The 24,679-nt window shown below is 40.9% G+C and overlaps 1 pseudogene; it reads left to right on the plus strand.

The window, feature by feature from the left end:
- Positions 1 to 488: 488 nt before the first annotated feature.
- LOC125546807 overlaps positions 489 to 24,679 on the plus strand; it is a 154,643-nt pseudogene continuing 130,452 nt past the window's right edge.

Raw genomic sequence — 24,679 nt, forward strand, 5'->3', positions numbered from 1 at the left:
CAGACGTACAACTGTCACAACAGTTGGAACAGGTCTACCAAATCATTGTCTTCACCGAGCTAACTGGTTCCATTTCCTCAACCCTTCCATTTCCTCATTTCTGTGTTGTGTGCTTGTTCATATCTATTTGAAGACTTTGACTGAAGACTTTCTCTATTTCCTCAGCTCAATTTCTTCAGTCTGTTTGTCTTCATTCTGTTTATCCTGTGTTTACGCTTTTTGTACTCTGTGCTTGTTTTCATTTCATCATGAAGACCATGCTCATGTTCTGTTATGTTTACTTCTGAGTACTTATTCCGCTGCAAGTAGTTCTTCACTCAGGAATTTCCTCACCCTGAAATTCCTTAGTGAAGAATTCATACAAGTCGCCTATTCACCCCCCTCTAGTTGATATAACGCACTTTCAATTGGTATTAGAGCAAGGTACTCCCTTGTTCTGTGTGATTTTGGTTTAACCGCCTGGAGTTTTAGTTATGTCGACCACAGGAATGAAGACTGTGACTTGCCCCATCTTTGACGGTCATGATTATCCCAAGTGGAAGGCCATGATGAAGAAGCGCCTCATGGCGATGAACAACGAACTCTGGACCGTCACCGAGATTGGTCTTACTAACCTATGCAAGATGGAGGAGGCTGATGATATTCACAAATACACACTTCTCAACCTCACGGTGAAGGACATCATCTGTTCCAGCTTGTCACAAAATCAGTTCAGGAACGTTATGCATCTCAGCCATGCAAAACTCATCTGGGACCGACTCTCTGAGGTCTATGAAGGTCATCGATCTCACCATGAACCCTGGTTCGAAGAATTCATGGAATCGCGCAAGGCTATGACTTTCGATCAAGAATCATCATCCTCTGCACCATGCCTTACGGCGGAAGGTGCCAAGGTAACTGATTGCTACTTATCTGAGTCAAGTGATGATGAATCTGGTGATGAATTTGGACCCAGTTATGTCAAACTTGCTTCCCTTGCCACTAAACAACAAAGAGCTTTGGAAAAAGTTCAATACATGCTGGATAAAAACGATGATATGTTGGGTGAAGAAATGGATCAGTCGAAAGCTTTGGCTGATAGTGTTCAGAGACTTCAGTCTAAGTTTGACACCCTTCAAGCTCATCATAACACTCTCCTATCTGATCATGAGAAGCTTTCTTATGAATTTCTTCAAAGAAAGCAAGATCTTGAGCAGTCAAGAGTGAGTTATGAAGATCTTCAGAAGGAGCGTCATTCATTACTTGCTCAATAGATCAGCACTACTCAGGATGAATTTATTCCTTGCTACCTTTTGAGCACTGCGTTGTTTTTCCCTTGAAGTGGAAAGGGTGATGCAGCAAAGTAGCGTAAGTATTTCCCTCAGTTTTTGAGAACCAAGGTATCAATCCAGTAGGAGGCCACGCACGAGTCCCTCACACCTACACAAACAAATAAAATCCTCGCAACCAACGCAATAAAGGGGTTGTCAATCCCTTCACGGTCACTTGCGAAAGTGAGATCTGATAGATACGATAAGATAATATTTATGGTATTTTTTTGATAAAGATGCAAAGTAAATAAAGCAAAATAAAATGGTGCAAGAAATAGCTTGTTGAAGGAAGATTAATATGATAGAAAATAGACCAGGGGGGGCGCATAGGTTTCACTAGTGGCTTCTCTCGAGAGCATAAGTATTACGGTGGGTAAACAAATTACTGTTGAGCAATTGACATAATTGAGCATAGTTATGAGAATATCTAGGTATGATCATGTATATAGGCATCACATCCGAGACAAGTAGACCAACTCCTTCCTGCATCTACTACTATTACTCCACACATCGACCGCTATCCAGCATGCATCTAGAGTATTAAGTTCAAAAGAACAGAGTAACGCTTTAAGCAAGATGACATGATGTAGAGGGATAAACTCATGCAATATGATAAAACCCCATCTTGTTATCCTCGATGGCAACACTACAATACGTGCCTTGCTGCCCCTACTGTCACTGGGAAAGGACACCGCAAGATTGAACCCAAAGCTAAGCACTTCTCCCATTGCAAGAAAGATCAATCTAGTAGGCCAAACCAAACTGATAATTCGAAGAGACTTGTAAAGATAACCAATCATACATAAAAGAATTCAGAGAAGATTCAAATATTGTTCATAGATAAACTTGATCATAAACCCACAATTCATCGGTCTCAACAAACACACAGCAAAATAAGATTACATCGAATATATCTCCACAAGAGAGGGGGAGAACATTGTATCGAGGTCCAAACAGAGAGAAGAAGCCCTCCGTGATCGATGCCCCCTCCGGCGGAGCTCCGGAAAAGGCCCCAATATGGGATCTCACGGGTACAGAAGGTTGCGGCGATGGAATTAGGTTTTTGGCTCTGTATCTGGTAGTTTGGGGGTATGTAGGTATATATAGAAGGAAGAAGTACGTCGGTGGAGCAATGTGGGCCCCACAAGGGTGGAGGGCGTGCCTCGGGGGGGGGGGGGGTAGGCACGCCCCCTACCTCGTGCCTTCTTGGTTGCTTTCTTGACGTAGGGTCCAAGTCCTCTGGATCACGTTCGTTCCAAAAATCACGTTCCCGAAGGTGTCATTCCGTTTGGACTCTGTTTGATATTCTTTTTCCGCGAAACTCTGAAATAGGCAAAAAACAACAATTCTGGGTTGGGCCTCCGGTTAATAGGTTAGTCCCAAAAATAATATAAAAGTGTATAATAAAGCCCAATAATGTCCAAAGCAGAATATAATATAACATGGCACAATCAAAAATTATATATACGTTGGAGACGTATCAAGCATCTCCAAGCTTAATTCCTGCTCGTCCTCGAGTAGGTAAATGATAAAAACAGACTTTTTGATGTGGAATGCTACTTGGCATAATTTCAATGTAATTCTCTTAATTGTGGTATGAATATTCAGATCCGAAAGATTCAAAACAAAAGTTTAATATTAACATAGAAATAATAATACTTCAAGCATACTAACTAAGCAATTATGTCTTCTCAAAATAACATGGCCAAAGAAAGTTATCCCTACAAAATCATATAGTCTGGCTATGCTCTATCTTCACCACACAAAGTATTTAAATCATGCACAACCCCGATGACAAGCCAAGCAATTGTTTCATACTTTTGGTGTTCTCAAACTTTTTCAATCTTCACGCAATACATGAGCGTGAGCCATGGACATAGCACTATATGTGGAATAAAATGGTGGTTGTGGAGAAGACAAAAAGGGAGAAGATAGTCTCACATCAACTAGGCATATTAACGGGCTATGTAGATGCCCATTAATAGATATCAATGTGAATGAGTAGGGATTGCCATGCAATGGATGCACTAGAGCTATAAGTATATGAAAGCTCAACAAAAGGAACTAAGTGGGTGTGCATCCAACTCGCTTGCTCACGAAGACCTAGGGCATTTTGAGGAAGCCCATCATTGGAATATACAAGCCAAGTTCTATGATGAAAAATTCCCACTAGTATATGAAAGTGATATCATAGGAGACTCTCTATCATGAAGATCATGGTGCTACTTTGAAGCACAAGTGTGGTAAAAGGATAGTAGCATTGTCCCTTCTCTCTTTTTCTCTCATTTTTTATTTGGGCCTTTTCTCTTTTTTATGGCCTCATTTTTTTAGTCCGGAGTCTCATCCTGACTTGTGGGGGAATCATAGTCTCCATCATCCTTTCCTCACTTGGGACAATGCTCTAAAAATGATGATCATCACACTTTTATTTACTTAGAACTCAACAATTACAACTCAATACTTAGAACAAAATATGACTCTATGTGAATGCCTCCGGCGATGTGCCGGGATGTGCAATGATGCATGAGTGACATGTATGAAAGAATTATGAACGGTGGCTTTGCCACAAATACAATGTCAACTACACGATCATGCAAAGCAATATGACAATGACGGAACGTGTCATAGTAAACAGAACGGTGGAAAGTTGCATGGCAATATATCTCGGAATGGCTATGGAAATGCCATGATAGGTAGGTATGGTGGTTGTTTTGAGGAAGGTATATGGTGGGTTTATGATACCGGCGAAAGGTGCGCGTTATTAGAGAGGCTAGCAATGGTGGAAGGGTGAGAGTGCGTATAATCTATGGACTCAACATTAGTCATAAAGAACTCACATACTTATTGCAAAAATCTATTAGTTATCGAAACAAAGTATTACGCGCATGCTCCTAGGGGGATAGATTGGTAGGAAAAGACCATCGCTCGTCCCTGACCGCCACTCATAAGGAGATAATCAATAAATAAATCATGCTCCAACTTCATCACATGATAGAGGCAAAGGTGTCCCATCTTTCGATGAGATGGTGGCTATCGTTTTAGAGGAAGTCGACTTTGATGATCCGACTACGAACGTGCGAGGACGTCGCGCCTTAGCAATCGCTAAAACAACTCCGAGGGGTTATTGACCACGCCGGAGCATGATCAACCTGACCACGAGTGCCTGTTTCCTGTGAGCAAATGAAGAACAAGCAAGAAACTGAGATTGCAATCTGCATATTGCGAATATAAGATGAAAGCTCTATTGATCAAGGTGGGGTTCTGTGACGTCTTGGTCTGGTCGTTGGACACAAACGAAGTACGCGAAGTTGCAGCTATGGCAAACTTTTAATCTAAACAAAACCCAAAGTCTAAACGATGCCCTAAGGGCTGTATATATGGAGGAGAGAGGGGGAATTTCGTCGCCCTTGGTGGAGGGGTCCGAAACCAACCCTAACTCTTGTTTCCCCACACATACGGACTCTAAAAACAGCCTATACTTAAGTACTTCGAAAATACATGGGCCTGGCCCAATAATAAGGTGACGCAGCACCTAGAATAGCCTCTGGACGAAATTTATGAAGTGGCATCTTGTATATTTCGTCCCATGCTTCATGCACTCATTATGGTGGCTTTAGAGTCCTGGAATCATCACTTGTAACTCCGTTCTTGTTCCCCTTGCGCATGCCATCATCTCCATGCTTGAACTTGCTCCAAGGTTCATCTTTCTTGTCCAAGCTAGGCCCTTCATTTGTAAGCAAAACAAATGTATCCAATTTAGGCAGCATCATATTCTCATGAACATTAGAATCGTTACCAAGAAACGAAAGTACCTGATAATTCAATTGGCGTGCGCAAGCTCTAGTAATTGGTCCAGTATGTATAGCAGCAAGGGCTGTGGGTGTAACAATGGTATTGATGTCCTCATCATCCTCCCCTTCTTGAAATGAAGTCATCCTCGACGAAAGTTCATCGTCCTCACCCAAATAACGCTTCAAATCTGCAATGTTAAAAGTGGGACTAACCCCAAAAATCCGCAGGCAGCTCAAGTTTATATGCATTATCATTTATTTTCTCTAACACCTTAAAAGGACCATCAGCACGTGGCATTAGCTTTGATTTGCGCAAATTAGGAAATCTATCCTTACGCAAATGTAACCAAACAAGATCTCAAGGTGCAAACACAACATGTTTTCTACCCTTATCTCCAGCAATTTTATATTTAGCATTCATACGCTCAATGTTTTCCTTAGTTAACTCATGCATTTTTAAAATCAATTTAGCACGTTCTTTAGCATCAAAATTAACCTTCTCCGAAGATGGAAGAGGCAACAAATCAATAGGTGCACGAGGTAGGAAACCATACACAATTTCAAAAGGGCACATCTTAGTAGTAGAATGCAATGAACGGTTATAAGCAAATTCAATATGAGGCAAGCATTCTTCCCACATTTTCTTATTATTCTTCAAAACAGCCCTAAGCATAGTAGACAATGTTCTATTGACTACTTCAGTTTGTCCATCAGTTTGGGGGTGACAAGTAGCACTAAAAAGCAGTTTAGTCCCCAACTTATCCCATAAACATCTCCAAAAGTGGCTAAGAAATTTAGTATCACGATCTAAAACAATAGTATTTGGCACACCATGCAAGCGAAAAATTTCACGAAAGAACAAATCAGCAACATTAACAGCATCATCGCTTTTATGACATGGTATAAAATGTGCCATTTTCGAGAACCTATCCAGTACAACAAATATGCTATCCCTCCCCTTCTTTGTTCGAGGTAAACCTAAAACAAAGTCCATAGATATATCCTCCCAAGGAACACTAGGTACAGGCAAAGGCATATATAAATCATGATGATTGAGTCGTGACTTAGCTTTTTGACATGTAGTGCAGCGAGCAACAAAACGCTCAACATCCCGTCTCATCTTTGGCCAAAAGAAATGTGAAGCAAGTATATCCTCCGTCTTCTTGGCGCCAAAGTGTCCCATTAATCCTCCTCCATGCGCCTCCTGCAACAACAAAAGACGAAAAGAGCTAGCTGGAATGCATAGCTTGTTAGCACGAAACACAAATCCATCGTTAAGAACGGACTTGTTCCAAGTTCTCCCTTCCTTACAATTCTGCAATACATCTTTAAATTCAGCATCATGAACATATTGATCTTTGATGGTCTCCAAACCAAATATTTTAAAGTCAAGTTGTGAAAGCATAGTATAACGACGAGACAATGCATCAGCAATAACATTTTCTTTACCCTTCTTGTGTTTAATGACATAAGTGAAAGTCTCAATGAATTCAACCCATTTAGCGTGTCTACGGTTCAGTTTTGCTTGACTTTTAATGTGTTTCAAAGATTCATGATCAGAATGTATAACAAATTCCTTGGGCCATAAATAATGTTGCCATGTTTCTAAGGTCCGAACAAGAGCATATAATTCTTAATCATAAGTAGAATAGTTCAGACTAGGCCCACTCAGTTTTTTAGAAAAGTATGCAACAGGTTTGCCATCTTGTAATAACACACCTTGTAATCCAATTCCACTAGCATCACATTCAAGCTCAAAAGTCTTATTAAAATCAGGAAGTTAGAGTAAAGGAGCATGTGTCAACTTATCTTTCAATACCGTGAAGGCTTCTTCCTGTGCGGTACCCCAAACAAAAGGCACATCCTTCTTTGTAAGCTCATTGAGAGGTGCAGCAATGGTGCTGAAATCTCTCACAAAACGCCTATAGAAACCAGCGAGGCCAAGGAAACTCCTCACTTGTGTGACCATTTTGGGCTGCGGCCAACTCTCAATAGCTTCAATCATGGCTTTATCAACTTCAATTCCCTATGGAGTAACAACATAGCCAGGAAAAGATACCCGGTCGGTGCGAAAGGTGCACTTTCCAAGGTTACCAAACAAACGTGCATCACGTAGAGCAATAAAACAACATGTAAATGTTCCAAATGTTCCTCCAAAGATTTGCTATAAATCAATATGTCATCAAAGTAAACTACCACAAATCGTCCAATGAAAGCACGTAAAACTTCGTTCATTAATCTCATGAAAGTACTAGGTGCATTAGTTAACCCAAAAGGCATAACTAACCACTCATATAATCCAAACTTAGTTTTAAATGCTGTTTTCCATTCATCTCCCAATTTCATACGAATTTGATGGTATCCACTACGCAAATCAACTTAGGAGAATATTAGAGCCACTCAATTCATCAAGCATATCATCTAGCCTAGGAATAGGATGACGATAACGAATAGTAATATTATTAATGCCTCTACAATCAACGCACATACGTGACGTACCATCCTTTTTCGACACTAAAATGATAGGAACAGTACAAGGACTAAGGGATTCGTGTATATAACCTTTGTCGAGCAGTTCTTGTACTTGACGCATAATCTCCTTCGTCTCCTCTGGATTGGTAAGGTATGGTGCACGGTTGGGTAATGATGCACCGGGAATTAAGTCAATTTGATGCTCAATCCCTCGAATTGGTGGTAATCCCGGTGGCACGTCTTCTGGAAAGACGTCAGTGAACTCCTGCAAAATGTTAGTGACAGCAGGAGACAAAGAGGAAGGCACGTCCTCGAAAGAAAATAATGCCTCTTTGCACACAAAAGCATAGCAAACAGATTTGCTGAAATCTAGCTCGTCAATATCAGATTTTGTGGCAAGTAAACATGCACTTTTCAATTTAATTTCAGAAGCAACACTAGATGGTTTATTATTAGGTTTCATTTGTTGCTCAAATTCTTTTGCCACAATCTTATTTTCACTCTTATTTTTCTCCTGTTTTGCTTTATTAGCTCTATTAATATCATCTTTCAAAATGGATTCAGGAGTCATAGGAAGCAAAGTAATATTTTTATCTTTATGAACAAGAGTATACTGATTGTTTCTACCAAGGTGTATAGAATTTTTATCAAATTGCCATGGTGTACCAAGTAATAAGGAACATGCTTGCATAGGTACCACATCACAATCAACATAATCAGCATATGTAGAGATACTAAAATGCACACGAACAGTATGTGTGACCTTAACCTTGCCACTGTTATTGAACCATTGGATGTAGTAAGGATGTGGATGTGGTCTTGTGGTGAGAGGTAGATTCTCCACCATCTCTATGCTAGCCAAGTTATTGCAGCTCCCTCCATCTATGATGACGCGAACATAACGTTCCTTCACAACTCCCTTTGTATGGAACAAATTATGCCTCTGATTTTGCTCAGCTTGTGTGACCTGCACACTCAAAACACGTTGAGCAACTAAACATTCATACCTGTCAGCATCTTCAGGAGCCATGTATTGCGTCTCATGATCAGAATCATCTCCATCGTGTTCTTCACGTGTAATAAGAGCCAAAGTCTCCTCATCATAGTCACTAGAGGACTCATACCCACCATCCTCAGTAGCAACCATCACGTGCTGAGATTGGCATTCTCTCACAAAATGTCCTCTTCCCTTACAACGACGACAAATAATATCACTTGTGTGCCCTGTTGATGCCATGTAAGAAGAAGAGCGCCGCGCAGGCCCGGCAGGTGTGCTCTTGGCAGATAGTGGTGGTTGTGCCTGCTTTCTTGTATCACGGCTGGAGGTGGCACCTGATGGAGGTGCTGGTGGAGTGGAAGTAGAGGATGCACGTGGTGTCCATGATGAAAATCGACCTGTAGAAAAGTTAGTTTGCGCCAATGCCTGTCGATCCTGCACTTCATGTTCAGCTTTACAAGCAAGATGGAATAAACGAGTGATATTAGTATACTCCTTATACTCTCGAATGGTCTGAATATCTCTATTTAATCCACCCATAAAACGTGCAAGCATAGCTTCATTCTCCTCAACAATACCACATCTAATCATGCCAGTTTGTAATTCCTGATAATATTCTTCTACATAATTTTTTCCTTGTCTTAAACGCTGCAATTTTTGAAGTAATTCACGTTGATAATATGGTGGAACCCAACGAGTACGCATAGCAGTTTTCAAAGCAGCCCAAGTAGCTGGAATAGGATATAATCTACAATGCTCAGACCACCAAACACATGCAAAACTAGTGAATGCACAAACAGCAGCAGGAACACGTCTCTCCTCGGGATATTGTAAACATGTTAATCGTTGTTCAGTTTCTAACTCCCGAGTAAGATATATATCAGGAACATATCTACCCTCAAATGGTGGAATATTCAATTTTAGTTTAGGGAGATGGTCATGATCTCGTACCTGAGGGTGAGCCCTACCATTGCCATTATTTGCATGTGGACGACCTGGTGGTTGCTGTGCTGGTGGTGGCACATAGTTCTGATTTTGATCAACCTCATCCTCGTAATCTCCAGCAAAATCATCCTCCTCCGCATCAGCAGCAGGAGCCACAGAAGTATCAACAGCAGCACCAACAGTTTGGCCAGGTGCAAGAGGGAGACGGCTCGCTCGGCGGAGGGCTTTTTTCGCGATGTGTAGGTAGTCATTGTTGTTGTTGTTGTAGAGGTGCATTAGGTGCAGTCGGTGGTGGTGGTGGAAGACGCGCGAGCAATTCATTAAACCTATTATCGAGCTTTGTTTTGAACGTATTCTCCATGCCATCTATCTTCTCCATGGCCTCTTCAAATCTGTTTAGCACATCTTGCACATGTCCACTCATCATTTGCTGAAATTTATCATGCAACTCCTTATTCGTCATGTTCTCCCAGTCAGTCTCGTCGGCTTGTGATCCTGCCATGGTTAGCAACAATAGAAACACACAAGAATATGATCCTACAGACTACTAACAAGAGGTGGTGGTGGTGTCACAAATCCGCCAAGCAAATCTCAAATTCTTACCAGTTCTTACCCAGCAGCAGACGGTGATCGGCAACCGTCGTAGTCAAAACTCTCAAAGCTTGGATAGAGCGATTACTAGGGAGAGTCAAACGCACGACGTAGATGTATGTGGAGCTGGGAAGGCTTATAATATGGTAGCAAAAAGGGTTAGCAATAATCAATTCAGAGATGCAAAGTTGAATAAACGCTCAACGACGGTACTGTGCTGGTCCTAGGCTAGACTGTGCTAGAGACGTGAGCCTAGAACACTAACAAAATCACGGCGCTGCATGTAAACAATGGAGGAGCACACTCTGATTTTTTTTCTTTTTTTTCACTTTTTTGGCACTTTTTTCCTCTTTTTTTTTCTCCGCAACAATTTTTTTCGAAAAAGTCTACAAATGGTCTAAAAACTGCCTAGCCAGATTTTTTTTGGAACTATTTTTCTTCTGTGGGTAGCACGTAATCTCGGGAGTCCTACTCTGTCACGACTTGGAGTATGGCGTGATCTGGAACTCGAAAACAAAGCAATAAATACTGGACTCGGACTGGTGGCGGAGATGAATCTGGTGGAACTAGGACTGTGGTGGTATATCTGGACTCGGATTGGTGGTGGTATATGGCAGCAGCGATGTATATGGTGGGGTGGTGGTATATGGTAATGATGATGACGATGGTGCGGCGGCGGCGTGACAACCTGTGAACAGAACTCGAAACTCTAAGGGACTAGACGCTAAGACCAGTAACTCGACATGACGATGGAACGTTCAACAAAGCAAAACTCTAAAAAGACTATGCAAAGGCTCAGATTGGTTCAGATATGATGACCTAACCCTAAATTTTTTGGCTTTTTCGTGGACTATAGGTATGAAGAATAGACTCGACCTAAACTACGAAAAACTGTAAAATCTCACCGAGCAACCTAGAAATCTGATACCACTTGATAGAGGCAAAGGTGTCCCGTCTTTCGATGAGATGGTGGCTATCGTTTTAGAGGAAGTCGACTTTGACGATCCGACTACGAATGTGCGAGGACGTCGCGCCTTAGCAATCACTAAACCAACTCCGAGGGGTTATTGACCACGCCGGAGCACGATCAACCTGACCATGAGGGCCTGTTTCCTGCGAGCAAACGAAGAACAAGCAAGAAACTGAGATTGCAATCTGGATATTGCGAATATAAGATGAAAGCTTTATTGATCAAGGTGGGGTTCTGTGACGTCTTGGTCTGGTCGTTGGACACAAATGAAGTACGCGAAGTTGCAGCTATGGCGAACTTTTAATCTAAACAAAACCCAAAGTCTAAACGATGCCCTAAGGGCTGTATATATGGAGGAGAGAGGGGGAATTTCGTGGCCCTTGGTGGAGGTGTCCGAAACCAACCCTAACTCTTGTTTCCCCACACATACGGACTCTAAAAACAGCCTATACTTAAGTACTTCAAAAATACATGGGCTTGGCCCAATAATAAGGTGACGCAGCACCTAGAATAGCCTCTGGACGAAATTTATGAAGTGGCATCTTGTATATTTCGTCCTATGCTTCATGCACTCATTATGGTGGCTTCGGAGTCCTAGAATCATCACTTGTAACTCCGTTCTTGTTCCCCTTGCGCATGCCATCATCTCCATGCTTGAACTTGCTCCAAGGTTCATCGTTCTTGTCCAAGCTAGGCCCTTCATTTGTAAGCAAAACAAATGTATCCAATTTAGGCAGCATCATATTCTCATGAACATTAGAATCGTTACCAGGAAACGAAAGTACCTGATAATTCAATTGGCGTGCGCGAGCTCTAGTAATTGGTCCAGTATGTATAGCAGCAGGGGCTGTGGGTGTAACAATGGTATTGATGTCCTCATCATCACATAACGGTTCACCATACGTGCATGCTACAGGAATCACAAACTTTAACACAAGTATTTCTCAAATTCAAAACTACTCAACTAGCATGACTCTAATATCACCATCTCCATATCTCAAAACAATTATCAAGTATCAAACTTCTCTTAGTATTCAGCACACTCATAAGAATTTCTTTTAATAATCTTGAATGCCTAGCTTATTAGGATTAATTTCCCAGTTTAAGTAAATTGCCATGCTGTTTAAGACTCTCAAAATAATGTAAGTGAAGCATGGGAGAATAATAGTTTCTATAAAACAAATCCACCACCGTGCTCTAAAAGATATAAGTGAAGTACTAGAGCAAAAACTATATAACTCAAAAGATATAAGTGAAGCACATAGAGTATTCTAATAATTTTCAAATCATGTGTGTTTCTCTCAAAATGTGTGTACATCAAATATTATTGTGGAAAACTAACAAATAAAGACTCAAATAATACAAGACGCTCCAAGCAAAACACATATCATGTGGTGAATAAAAATATAGCTCCAAGTAAAGTTACCGGTGGAAGTAGACGAAAGAGGGGACGCCTTCCGGGGCATCCCCAAGCTTTGGCTTTTTGGTGTCCTTAGATTATCTTGGGGTTCCATGGGAATCCCCAAGCTTAGGCTCTTGCCACTCCTTGTTCCATAATCCATCAAATCTTTTACCCAAAACTTGAAAACTTCACAACACAAAACTCAAAATAGAAAATCTCGTGAGCTCCGTTAGCGAAAGAAAACAAAACACCACATCAAGGTACTGTAATGAACTCATTATTTATTTATAGTGGTGTTAAGCCTACTGTATTCCAACTTCTATATGTTTTATAAAATATTTTACTAGCCATAGATTCATCAAAATAAGAAAACAACAAACTAAAAGCAGAATCTGTCAAAAACAGAACAGTCTGTAGTAATCTGTAGCTAACACAAGTTCTGGAACCCGAACAATTCTAAAATAAATTGCTGGACGTGAGGAATTTATCTATTAATCATCTTCAAAAAGAATTAACTAAATAGCACTTTCCAAATAAAAATGGCAGCAATTCTCGTGAGCGCTAAAGTTTCTGTTTTTTTACAGCAAGATCGAAAAGACTTTCCCCAAGTCTTCCCAACGCTTCTACTTGGCACAAACACTAATTAAACACAAAAAACGCAACCAAAACAGAGGCTAGATAAATTATTTATTACTAAACAGGAGCAAAAAGCAAGGAATAAAAATAAAATTGGGTTGCCTCCCAACAAGCGCTATCGTTTAACGCCCCTAGCTAGGCATAAAAGCGAAGATAGATCTAGGTATTGCCATCTTTGGTAGGCAATCCATAAGTGGCTCTCATAATAGATTCATATGGTAATTTAATTTTCTTTCTAGGGAAGTGTTCCATGCCTTTCCTTAACGGAAATTGGAATCTAATATTCCCTTCCTTCATATCAATAATTGCACCAATCGTTCTCAGGAAAGGTCTAACAAGAATAATAGGACATGAAGGATTGCAATCTATATCAAGAACAATAAAATATACGGGTACATAATTCCTATTTGCAACAATAAGAACATCATTAATTCTTCCCATAGGTTTCTTAATAGTGGAATCCGCAAGGTGCAAATTTAAAGAGCAATCATCAAAATCACGGAAACCTAGCAAATCACACAAAGTCTTTGGAATCGTGGAAACACTAGCACCCAAATCACACAAAGCATAGCACTCATGACCTTTAATTTTAATTTTTATTGTAGGTTCCCACTCATCATAAAGTCTTCTAGGGATAGAAACATCCAACTCAAGTTTTTCTTCATAAGATTGCATCAAAGCATCAACGATATGCTTAGTAAAAGCTTTATTTTGACTATAAGAATGAGGAGAATTTAGCACGGATTGCAACAAGGAAATACAATCTATCAAAGAGCAATTATCATAATTAAATTCTTTGAAATCCAAAATAGTGGGTTCATTGATATTTAAAGTTTTGACCTCTTTAATCCCACTTTTAACAATTTTAGCATCAAGATCTAAAGACTCCGAATTTTTGGAACGCCTTCTAGGTAAAGGTGCATCATATTCAGTCCCATCATTATCAAAATTCATATTGCAAAACAAAGATTTAATAGGGGACACATCAATAACTTTTAGATCTTCATCTTTATTTTCATGGAAACTAGAAGAACACGCTTTCACAAATCAATCTTTCTTAGCATGCATCCTAGCGGTTCTTTCTTTGCACTCATCAATGAAAACTCTCATAGCTTTGAGAGACTCATTAATATCGTGCTTAGGTGGAATAGATCTTGTTGACACCAGATTTTGGCACGATCAAGAATTTAAATAATATGGCTTCAAATGGAGAAGTGATCTACATAAAAAAGTTTCGTATTGTCCATATGAACATCTTTGAAGTTTAGGCCATCGCCATCCGATCTTATCTCGAAGGCCGAAGTTGTATTCGAAATACCAAGATTTTGTATTCAGAACACTATTCGGCTAATTACACCCCCAGGACTGCCTCATATGGAAAAATGATCTACATGAATTGTCTTCGTCTCGTCGAAACGATTGATTTTGATAAAAAATATCGTCTTAATCCGAGGTCGTATGCAACTCGTGGAGGCAAAACAAGGTCAGAAACAGAAGCTACAGAGTCATTTCGGACCGACCGAGTTGATTTGATCGGTGAGACCGAGTTTGTCCGAAAATTTACCAGAAAGTTGGCAATGTTGACTCGGTAGGACCGAAGCAAACCAATTGGTGAGACCAAGATTGATCCGTAAATTACAGAAGGTTACAGAGAGTTGGCCACGTTCACTCGGTGGGACCGAAGCAAACCAATCGGTGAGACCGAGATTTATCTGGAAATTGCCAAAGATTCCTGTCCGAGTTAGGTTAGGGTTTTTGATGTTTTGGACGGAATTTTTAGTCCTTTTCTTGTACGGAAAGTCCAGCCGCCTCATAAATAGATGTGACGTGACGGCCGATTGAACAACACACAATCGCAAAAAACAAAACTACTACTTTTTCATCTACAGTTTGTCTCTCCCCCGTTCTTGCTTCCTCGTTCTTCGTCGTTCTTCGTGTTGGAGAGCTGCAAATCCCGAGGCTCTAGGGGCGGTTGGACCGACCTAGGGCAGCCCATAGCTGCCGCACTCCTCGACGGGGTCCCTCCCGGGAGTGTGGGGTTTCGGGTCCTCAAAAGCTCTCGCCGGTCGACTTGCGAATCGCGCTTCCGGTGAGACTCCTTCGACGTGAGCTGCGGTGCATCACCCCCAGCATCGAGGGTACATGTGACGTGTTCGTGTGCGAACACACTTTTTGGCGACTCCGCTGGGGAAAAGATCAAGCATCATCATCATCCATCATGTCTGGCAACAATAAGATTCCCAAGCCCTCGGAAATCAACGCCGATAACATAATCAAGCCCAATTTTGAGGAGTTACCGGAGGAACATCGCCCAGCTTATGAGGAGTACAAGAAGGCGCGTGAAGAGAAGGAGATGCAGGAGTTCCTTGCTAAGTTCAAGAAGGATCGCCAAGGCAATATCACTCTGGTTGGAGAAATCAAGTTCCCTCCTCTTCATGATGAACATGTTAAACCCTCTGTAAGTAATACCTTCTCTCCCGAGGTATGGTTTGAAATTGATAGTCACATTACTGATAGCAATAATCTCTTATACCAAATTTTCTTAATGCTAAAAATAGTATGCCTCAATCATCTAGTGGTAATGTTGGTGTGCGTGTTACTGCAGAAATCCCTAGTCCAACTTTGCCTATTTCATCGGCGCCTCCGGTGCCGATGAATTTTTATCCTAACCCCACAAATCAAATTGTTGCTGCACCCATTAATCCTATCATGAGTATGCCAAGTTCGGTGGTGACACCGAACCAAACCCTACCTACAAGAGCAAACACTGTTAGATCACTGCCGAATTACAATTCGGCATACATGCCACAAATCACACCTGCAACTACTAACCCTACTCCTCCTATGCTACTACCACAAGCTTCATCGTCCATCGTGGATGGTGGTCTAGCTAATATTAGAGGGGAGATGGCTAAGATGCTCCGAGAGAATTTTGGAGTTGAGTTACCAAGGAACCGTATTTACCAAAAGCCATATCTAGAATACTTTGATGCAATTCAATGCCCTCTAGGATATAAAATTCCAGATTTTGTTAAGTTTAATGGAGAGGGCACAAAAACCACCTGGGAGCATGTTAGTCAGTACTTGGCACAATTAGGTGAGGCAAGTTCACGAGATGAGTGGAGAATACGCTATTTTCCTTGATCTTTAACCGGTACTGCTTTCTCATGGTTTTCTGCATTACCACCCGGTTCTGTTACTACATGGTTTCACTTGGAACAAAAGTTTCATGATCATTTTTATAGTGGTGATAATGAGCTTAAGTTGTCACATCTTACATCGGTTAGACAAAATCATGACGAATCGGTCTCCGATTACGTCAAGAGATTTAGAGATACAAAAAACCGGTGCTATAGTTTGTTGATAACCGAGAGAGATTTAGCTGATCTTGTGCTTAGTGGTTTGAGAACTCACATTAGAGAAAGGGTAGAAGGACATGAGTTTTTAATTATCAACCAAGTCTTGCAAAGGTCTTTGGCTCAAGAAAGCCGAAGCAAAGATCTTAAAGAGGTGCATAGATATAAAACTGATCGTCCTAAGATGAATATGGTTGAGTATGGTAGTGACCACTCGGACGATGAGGGTGATATTTATGCTGCTGAATTTGTTTGGCCATCTAAGGCCAAACCATTTACTTGCAATGATTTAAAGCCGATTCATAAGAATCGTGATGAGGAGATGAAATTTACTTTCAACATTGCTAAGTGTGATAGAATATTTGATGCTTTATTGCAAGCAAAGATTATTAGAATATCTCATACTTTACCGCCGTTTGAAGAGCCGAAACGGCGTGCTTATTGCAAGTATCATAATTATTTTTCTCATGCTACTAATGATTGTAATGTTTTTCGACGACAGATAAAATCGACCATTAATGACGGACAATTGAATTTTTCTGAGATGCAAGTTGATAAGCAGCCTTTCCCAATGAACACCATGGATTTGGAGGGGAAGAAGATGGTAATTCGGCCCAGCATAGCCGAATCAGCTAATAAGAATAATATTGTCATTAGTGAGCCCAGGAAAGATAAGGGGAGCGACAAGGTCTTGGGGAGACAAGTTGTGCTTGATAAGCAACCCGATGGCAAGGAGATAATCAAGATCACCATCAAGAATCCTACACTCGGGGGGGGGGGGCAACCACAAGTGCAAGAGAACACTCATGTCAAATTTGTTAAACCCAAGAGTCCAGAGGTTGGCAAGTGGAAGACAAATGAAGCTAAAGTACAGCGCAAGAAAATCAAGCCAACTTTTGATATGTTGTTGTCCAAGTATGCCAATCAAGCGGCCAGTTCTAGCTCTAACCAGTCATCAAATTTGTAGCGCTCAAGGTCACCTCCTCGGGAAGAATTTCGGCATCATGCAAGGCCATATGGGTCATGGGCACCGGGACCATGGATGGCGCCACCCCCCTATGCACCATACTACATAGGTGGTTTTAATGGAGGATGGGGGCAGCCCCCAATGGCCCCTTATGCTTTTCATCCGGGGTGGGCAGAACCAAGGAGGCCCGTTCATGAGAGGCTTTCTTATCCCACACAAGGCCGTTTGAACAATGGTGTCAGTCGGCCAATGCAAGATAATAAAAAAAGGGTCAGTATACAAGTGTGGCATGCCAAATCACCAAGTGCTGAAATTTCAGAGCCTAGCAAGCAAAAGGAGAAGAGTACTAGTGGTGAAACTATTATGATAGGCACTAAAGAATTAATAATCAAAGAGCCGATTATTGTTGATAATCCGGCTGATTCTAATAAAGATGTGGCTGCTGCCCAGCAGGGTCTCATGGCTAATGATCATGAAGCTAGCACAAGCAAGGCCAAGTCAAGGGATCCAAAATATACTCAGCCTAAGTGGTGTCCTTCCGGTCTGACCAAGGCGCAAAAAATGAGATTGCAGCGCATGAGGAGTCATGAGATGGAGGAACAAGAAGAAGAAAAGCTAAGGGATAAATTACTCAATGAAAGCCGTCCCATGGTACCCACAAAACAAGTTTGGAGGCCAAAGCAAAAGGAAAACATGGCAGCTTCTGCGTTGATCATAGCAACACCTACACCACCAACGGAGGACGATGTAGCTACTATTACATCGTCCACTTTGCCTACTACTTCCTCTTCCCTTGGAGATATTTTGGAGTCAGTGGACATGCTTGCGGAAGGAGATGAAATGCTTGATTATGAGTCTACACCGGTTCATGAATGCATGGATATTAATATGGTGTATTACTTACCCGCTGAATTTCGTGCTATAGATGAAGAAGGGGAAGTAGCTCAGCTAGATTTTGGTCCTAAAAATGCTATATTCGATAAGCCAAAAGAACCAGTGACGCACTTGAAGCCATTGTTCCTTAAAGGTCATATTAATGGATCGTCGGTTGATAGAATGCTTGTCGATGGTGGTGCTGTGGTGAATCTTATGCCATATTCGGTCTTCAAAAAATTGGGGCTGCGTGATGAAGATTTAATAAAGACCAACATGGTGCTTAATGGATTTGAAGGCAAAGAGAAAACTGAAGCCAAAGGTGTAATGTATGTGGAGCTTACGGTGGGAAGCAAAACTTTGGCTACCGCATTCTTTGTCGCCGAGGTGCAAGGTAACTACAATGTGATATTAGGCCGCGATTGGGTTCATGCAAACCAATGCGTGCCATCTACTCTGCACCAGTTTTTAATTCAATGGATTGATGATGAAGTAGAAGTCATTCATGCGGATAATTCGGCTTGTGTTGATTTGGCCGATGCATCGGTGGATTGGCAACATCCCAATGCTACTTGTTTGACGGGGCGCGACTTGTCAGAATTGGATTTTCTTAGCGCCACAAAAAGTGCTTTCGTGCCCGTTTCTTTAAAGCCGGTTGGCGATAATCGGCTCCCAGGTATGATGTATTTAAATGGATCCTAACTCAGAGTGGTTACAAAAGCGTCTTGTAGAATATCGCTCCAATGAAAACGATATGTACGAGTCCATAGAAGAGTTAGATGATATGGATAAATTAGGACAAGGTTTTACATCAGCCGATCCATTAGAAGAGATAGATATAGGAGATGGTTCAATTCCTATGCCAACATTTGTAAACGAAAATTTAAGAGCCGATCATAAGGCTAAGTTGATCGAGCTGTTGAAAGAATATGTTTGTTGCTTTGCATGGGAATACCATGAAATGCCAGGTTTAAGCCGAGAGCTAGTGGAGCATCGGTTACCTATAAAGGCCGGTTTTAGACCATACAAACAATCGGCCAGAAAGTTTAATCCAAAAACGTATGACCGGATCAAGGAAGAGATCGGTCATTTGCTTAAAGCTAATTTTATTAGGCCTTGCAGGTATGCCGAGTGGATTTCTAACATTGTACCAGTAGAGAAGAAAGGCTCCGGCAAGTTGAGGGTGTGCATTGATTTCAGAGATTTGAATAGAGCCACACCTAAAGATGAGTATCCTATGCCAATAGCCGATATGCTTATTAATGATGCTTCTAGACATAAGGCCATTAGCTTTCTTGATGGTAATGCGGGGTATAACCAGATTTTTATGGCCGAAGGGGACATGTCCAAAACAGCTTTTCGATGCCCCGGTTTCCTTGGTTTATTTGAGTGGACGGTGATGACCTTTGGATTAAAGAATGCCGACGCCGCGTATCAAAGGGCTATGAATTTAATTTTTCATGATTTACTCGGTGTCATACTTGAGGTCTATATTGATGATATTGTTGTCAAATCGGATGCTTTTGAATCTCACTTGGCCGATTTGCGTTTAGCTTTTGAAAGAATGAAAAAGTATGGACTGAAGATGAATCCTTTGAAGTGTGCATTCAGTGTGTCAGCTAGTAAGTTTTTGGGTTTCATTATTCATGAAGATGGCATAGAGACTGATCCCAAAAAGATAGAAGCCATACCAAAAGTGGAGGCTCCAATATGCAAGAGAGATATGCAAAAGTTCCTTGGCAAGGTCAATTACTTGAGGAGGTTCATAGCTAATCTGTTAGGGAAGGTTGATGCGTTTACACCTATCCTTCGGTTAAAGAATGACACTGATTTCACTTGGGGGAAAAAACAGCAAGAAGCATTTAATATGATCAAGACTTATTTGTGCACTCCTCTAGTGATGAAAGCACCCAAGCATAGGGAACCCTTCAGGCTTTACATTGCAGCAGAGGAAGGAGTTATTGGTGCTGTTCTGACTCAAGAAACCGAAGGAAAAGAGCATGCCATCACTTATTTGAGCCGCCGTTTATTGGAGGCCGGGACAAGGTATACATTTATTGAAAAATTATGTCTATGTTTATATTATGCTTGCACAAAATTGAGACATTATTTTGTCCCGAGTTCTTGCATAGTAGCTTGTCAGACCGATGTCATTAAATACATGTTGCATAGACCAATTCTTAGTGGTAGAATTGGCAAGTGGGCTTATGCGTTGATTGAATATGATTTGGCTTATGAATCTCTAAAATCCATGAAAGGCCAAATCGTTGCTAATTTTATTGTTGAACGTCGGATTGATGACAAGCATGATGTTGATATAAACCTTGTCTCACTAGTACCATGGAGATTATATTTTGATGGTTCAGTTTGTAGCAATGGCCAAGGTGTTGGTATTGTTTACATATCCCCTCATGGTGCTGTTTTTGAAGCCTCTTGTCGCTTAGAATATTTTTGTACAAACAATCAAGCCGAATATGAAGCATTATTATTCGGCCTGGAGATGTTACTTGCTATAGGTGTTACACATATTGAGGCTTATGGTGATTCATTATTAGTAGTGCAGCAAATATCCAAAGTCTTTCAATGTTTTGAGGAATCACTTAATGTCTATCTTGATAAATGTCTAGATATAATTTCTACTTTGGATTATTTTAGCATTGCTCATATATCTAGACATGACAATTGGAAAGCAAATGAGTTGGCACAACAAGCATCCGGCTATCATGTTGATCATGGCATGTTTCATATTTCTGAAAAGCCGATGTCTAATCTTGCCAACATAGGGGAGGCCGAACCGGAGCCCACCGTTTCGGCCGCTAATGAAATATTCAATACAGGAGAAAATCAAGACTGGAGGAAACCCATCATTGATTATTTGTGTGATCCTCGTAGAAGGGTGGACAGGGCTGTTCGGCGTATGGCTTTCAAATACACAATGAGAGATGATGGTCTCTATCGCCGAACGGTCGATGATGTTCTTTTAAAGTGCTTGGATGAGGACCAAGCGAGAATTGCTATGGGAGAGGTCCATGAAGGTATTTGTGGCATTCATCAGTCGGCTCCCAAGATGAAATGGTAACTACGATGTGTTGGGTTTTATTGGCCGACTATGATTAATGATTGCTTCAAATATTATAAAGGATGTGAAGCTTGTCAAAAGTTTGGTGATATTCAGTTGGCTCCTGCTGCTATGTTACATCCCATTATCAAGCTGTGGCCTTTCAGAGGATGGGGGTTAGACTTTATTGGACAAATTCATCCGTCTTCCTCAAAGGGGCATCGGTTCATATTGGTAGCAACCTATTATTTCACTAAATGGTCTGAAGCAATACCTCTCAAGAAAATGACACATACAGAGGTAATTAAATTCATAACCGAGCACATTATTCATAGATTCGGCATTCCTCAAACATTGACTACAAATCAAGGCTCATCTTTCATGTCACACCAAGTCAGAGGATTTGCCGAATCTTATAACATAAAGTTGCTCAATTCCTCTCCATATTATGCCCAAGCCAATGGACAAGCCGAGTCTAGCAATAAAATTCTAATCAAACTCATCAAGAAAAATATTGAGGATAATCCAAGGAGATGGCATGAGTTGTTATCTGAAGCTTTGTGGGCACATAGAATTTCAAGGCATGGTGCTACGAAGGTTACTCCATTTGAGCTAGTATATGGTCAAGAGGCTGTTTTACCAGTGGAAGTAAATTTGAATGCTTTGAGAATAGCCAAACAAAATGATTTATCGGCAGTGGACTTTTATAACTTGATAATGGACAATATTGATGAGGTTGCCGATAAACGTTTGGCCACTTTGAAATCCATAGAGAGAGACAAGTTGAGGGTTGTGAGAGCTTACAATAAGAAAGTTAAGTTGAAGAATTTTCAAGTTGTTGATCTCGTCTGGAAAGTGATTCCGCCGATTGTTTCAAGAGATAAAAAATTCGGGAAATGGTCTCCATGTTGGGAAGGTCCTTTTAGGATTACAAGAGTGGTTCCCGGAAACTCATATTTGGTGGAACCTATACAAGGCACATTATTACCTCGAGCTCTCAATGGCAAATATTTAAAGAAATATCACCCAAGTGTGTGGCAAGAAGCCTAGATAGGCAATGGCCGATAGATAACTATCACCCTTAGCATAAACATGGCCGATACATAAGTATCGTCCTGAGAAAAATAAATGGCCGATACATAAGTATCGTCCTGAGAAAAATAAATGGCCAATGGAGTGTTGACATCGTCCTTAGAACAAATACATTGCAAATTATTTTTCGGCACGCAAGTTTTGACGAAAAACAGGGGGGCATGTGTTGACACCAGATTTTGGTATGGTCAAGAATTTAAATAATATGGCTTCAAATGGAGAAGTGATCTACATAAAAAAGTTTCGTATTGTTGATATGAACATCTTTGAAGTTTAGGCCATCGCCATCCTATCTTATCTCGAAGGCCAAAGTTGTCTTCGAAATACCAAGATTTTGCATTCAAAACACTATTCGGCTGATTACGCCCCCAGGACTGCCTCGTATGGAAAAATGATCTACATGAATTGTCTTCTCTCATCAAAATGATTGATTTTGATAGAAATATCGTCTTAATACAAGGTCGTATGCAACCCGTGGAGGCAAAACAATGTCAGAAACAGAAGCTGCAGAGTCATTTCGGACCGACCGAGTTGATTTGATCGGTGAGACCGAGTTTGTCCGAAAATTTACCTGAAAGTTGGCAATATTGACTCGGTAGGACCGAAGCAAACCAATCGGTGAGACCGAGATTGATCCGTAAATTACAGAAGGTTATAGAGAGTTGGCCACGTTCACTCGGTGGGACCGAAGCAAACCAATCGGTGAGACCGAGATTAATCCGGAAATTGCCAAAGATTCCTGTCCGAGTTAGGTTAGGGTTTTTGATGTTTTGGATGAAATTTTAGTCCTTTGCTTGTATGGAAAGTCTAGCCGCCTCATAAATAGATGAGAGGTGACGGCCGATTGAACAACACACAATCGCAAAAAACACATCTACTAGTTTTTCATCTACGTTTTATCTCTCCCCCGTTCTTGCTTCCTCTTTCTTCATGTTGGAGAGCTGCGAATCCCGAGGCTCTAGGGGCGGTTGGACCGACCTAGGGCAGCCCATAGCCGCCGCACTCCTCGACGGGGTCCCTCCCGGGAGTGTGGGGTTTCAGGTCCTCAAAAGCTCTCACCGGTCGACTTGCGAATCGCGCTTCCGGTGAGACTCCTTCAACGTGAGCTGCGGTGCATCACCCCTGGAGTCGAGGGTACACGTGACGTGTTCGTGTGCGAATAGATCTAAGTTTGAAAGAATCAATATCAAGAGAAATTCTATCAACGTTCCTAGCCAACTCATCAATCTTAAGCAATTTTTCTCCAGCCAAAGCATTGAAACTCTTTTGCGAGGTAATAAATTCTTTAATATTAGATTCAAAATCAGAGGGAATCTTATTATAATTTCCATAGGAATTGTTGTAGGAATTACCATAATTATTAGAGGAATTACTAGGGAACGGCCTATAATTAAAATTACCTCTATACGCGTTATTACCAAAATTGTTCCTACCAACAAAATTCACATCCATAGATTCATTATTATTCTCAATCAAGGTAGACAAAGGCACATCATTAGGATCAGTAGGAGCACTCTTATCAGCAAACAATTTCATAAGTTCATCCATCTTTCCACTCAAAACATTAATCTCTTCAATTGCATGCACTTCTTTTATTAGTAGATCTTTCGGTGTGCCATTGAGAATAATTAACCATAATATTATCTAGGAGTTTGGTAGCTTCTCCTAAAGTGATTTCCATAAAATTGCCTCCCGCGGCCGAATCTAGAAGATTTCTAGAAGCAAAATTCAATCCGGCATAAAAGTTTTGTATAATCATCCAAAGATTCAAACCATGTGTAGGGCAATTACGTATCATTAATTTCATCATCTCCCAAGATTGTGCAACATGTTCATGATCAAGTTGCTTAAAATTCATAATATCGTTTCTTAGAGAGATGATCTTAGCGGGAGGAAAATACTTAGAGATAAAAGCATCTTTGCACTTATTCCATGAATCAATACTATTTTTAGGCAAAGATGAAAACCAAGCTTTAGCACGATCTTTAAGAGAAAACGGGAATAGCTTCAATTTAACAATATCATTATCCACATATTTCTTCTTTTGCATATCACACAAATCAACAAAGTTGTTTAGATGGGTAGCGGCATCTTCACTAGGAAGGCCGTAAAATGGATCTTTCATGATAAGATTCACCAAAGCAGCATTAATTTCACAAGATTCAGCATCGGTAAGAGGAGCAATCGGAGTGCTAATAAAATCATTATTGCTGGTATTG

The sequence above is a fragment of the Triticum urartu genome, chromosome 3 (genome assembly GCF_003073215.2).
Source record: "Triticum urartu cultivar G1812 chromosome 3, Tu2.1, whole genome shotgun sequence".
Taxonomy (NCBI): Eukaryota; Viridiplantae; Streptophyta; class Magnoliopsida; order Poales; family Poaceae; genus Triticum; species Triticum urartu.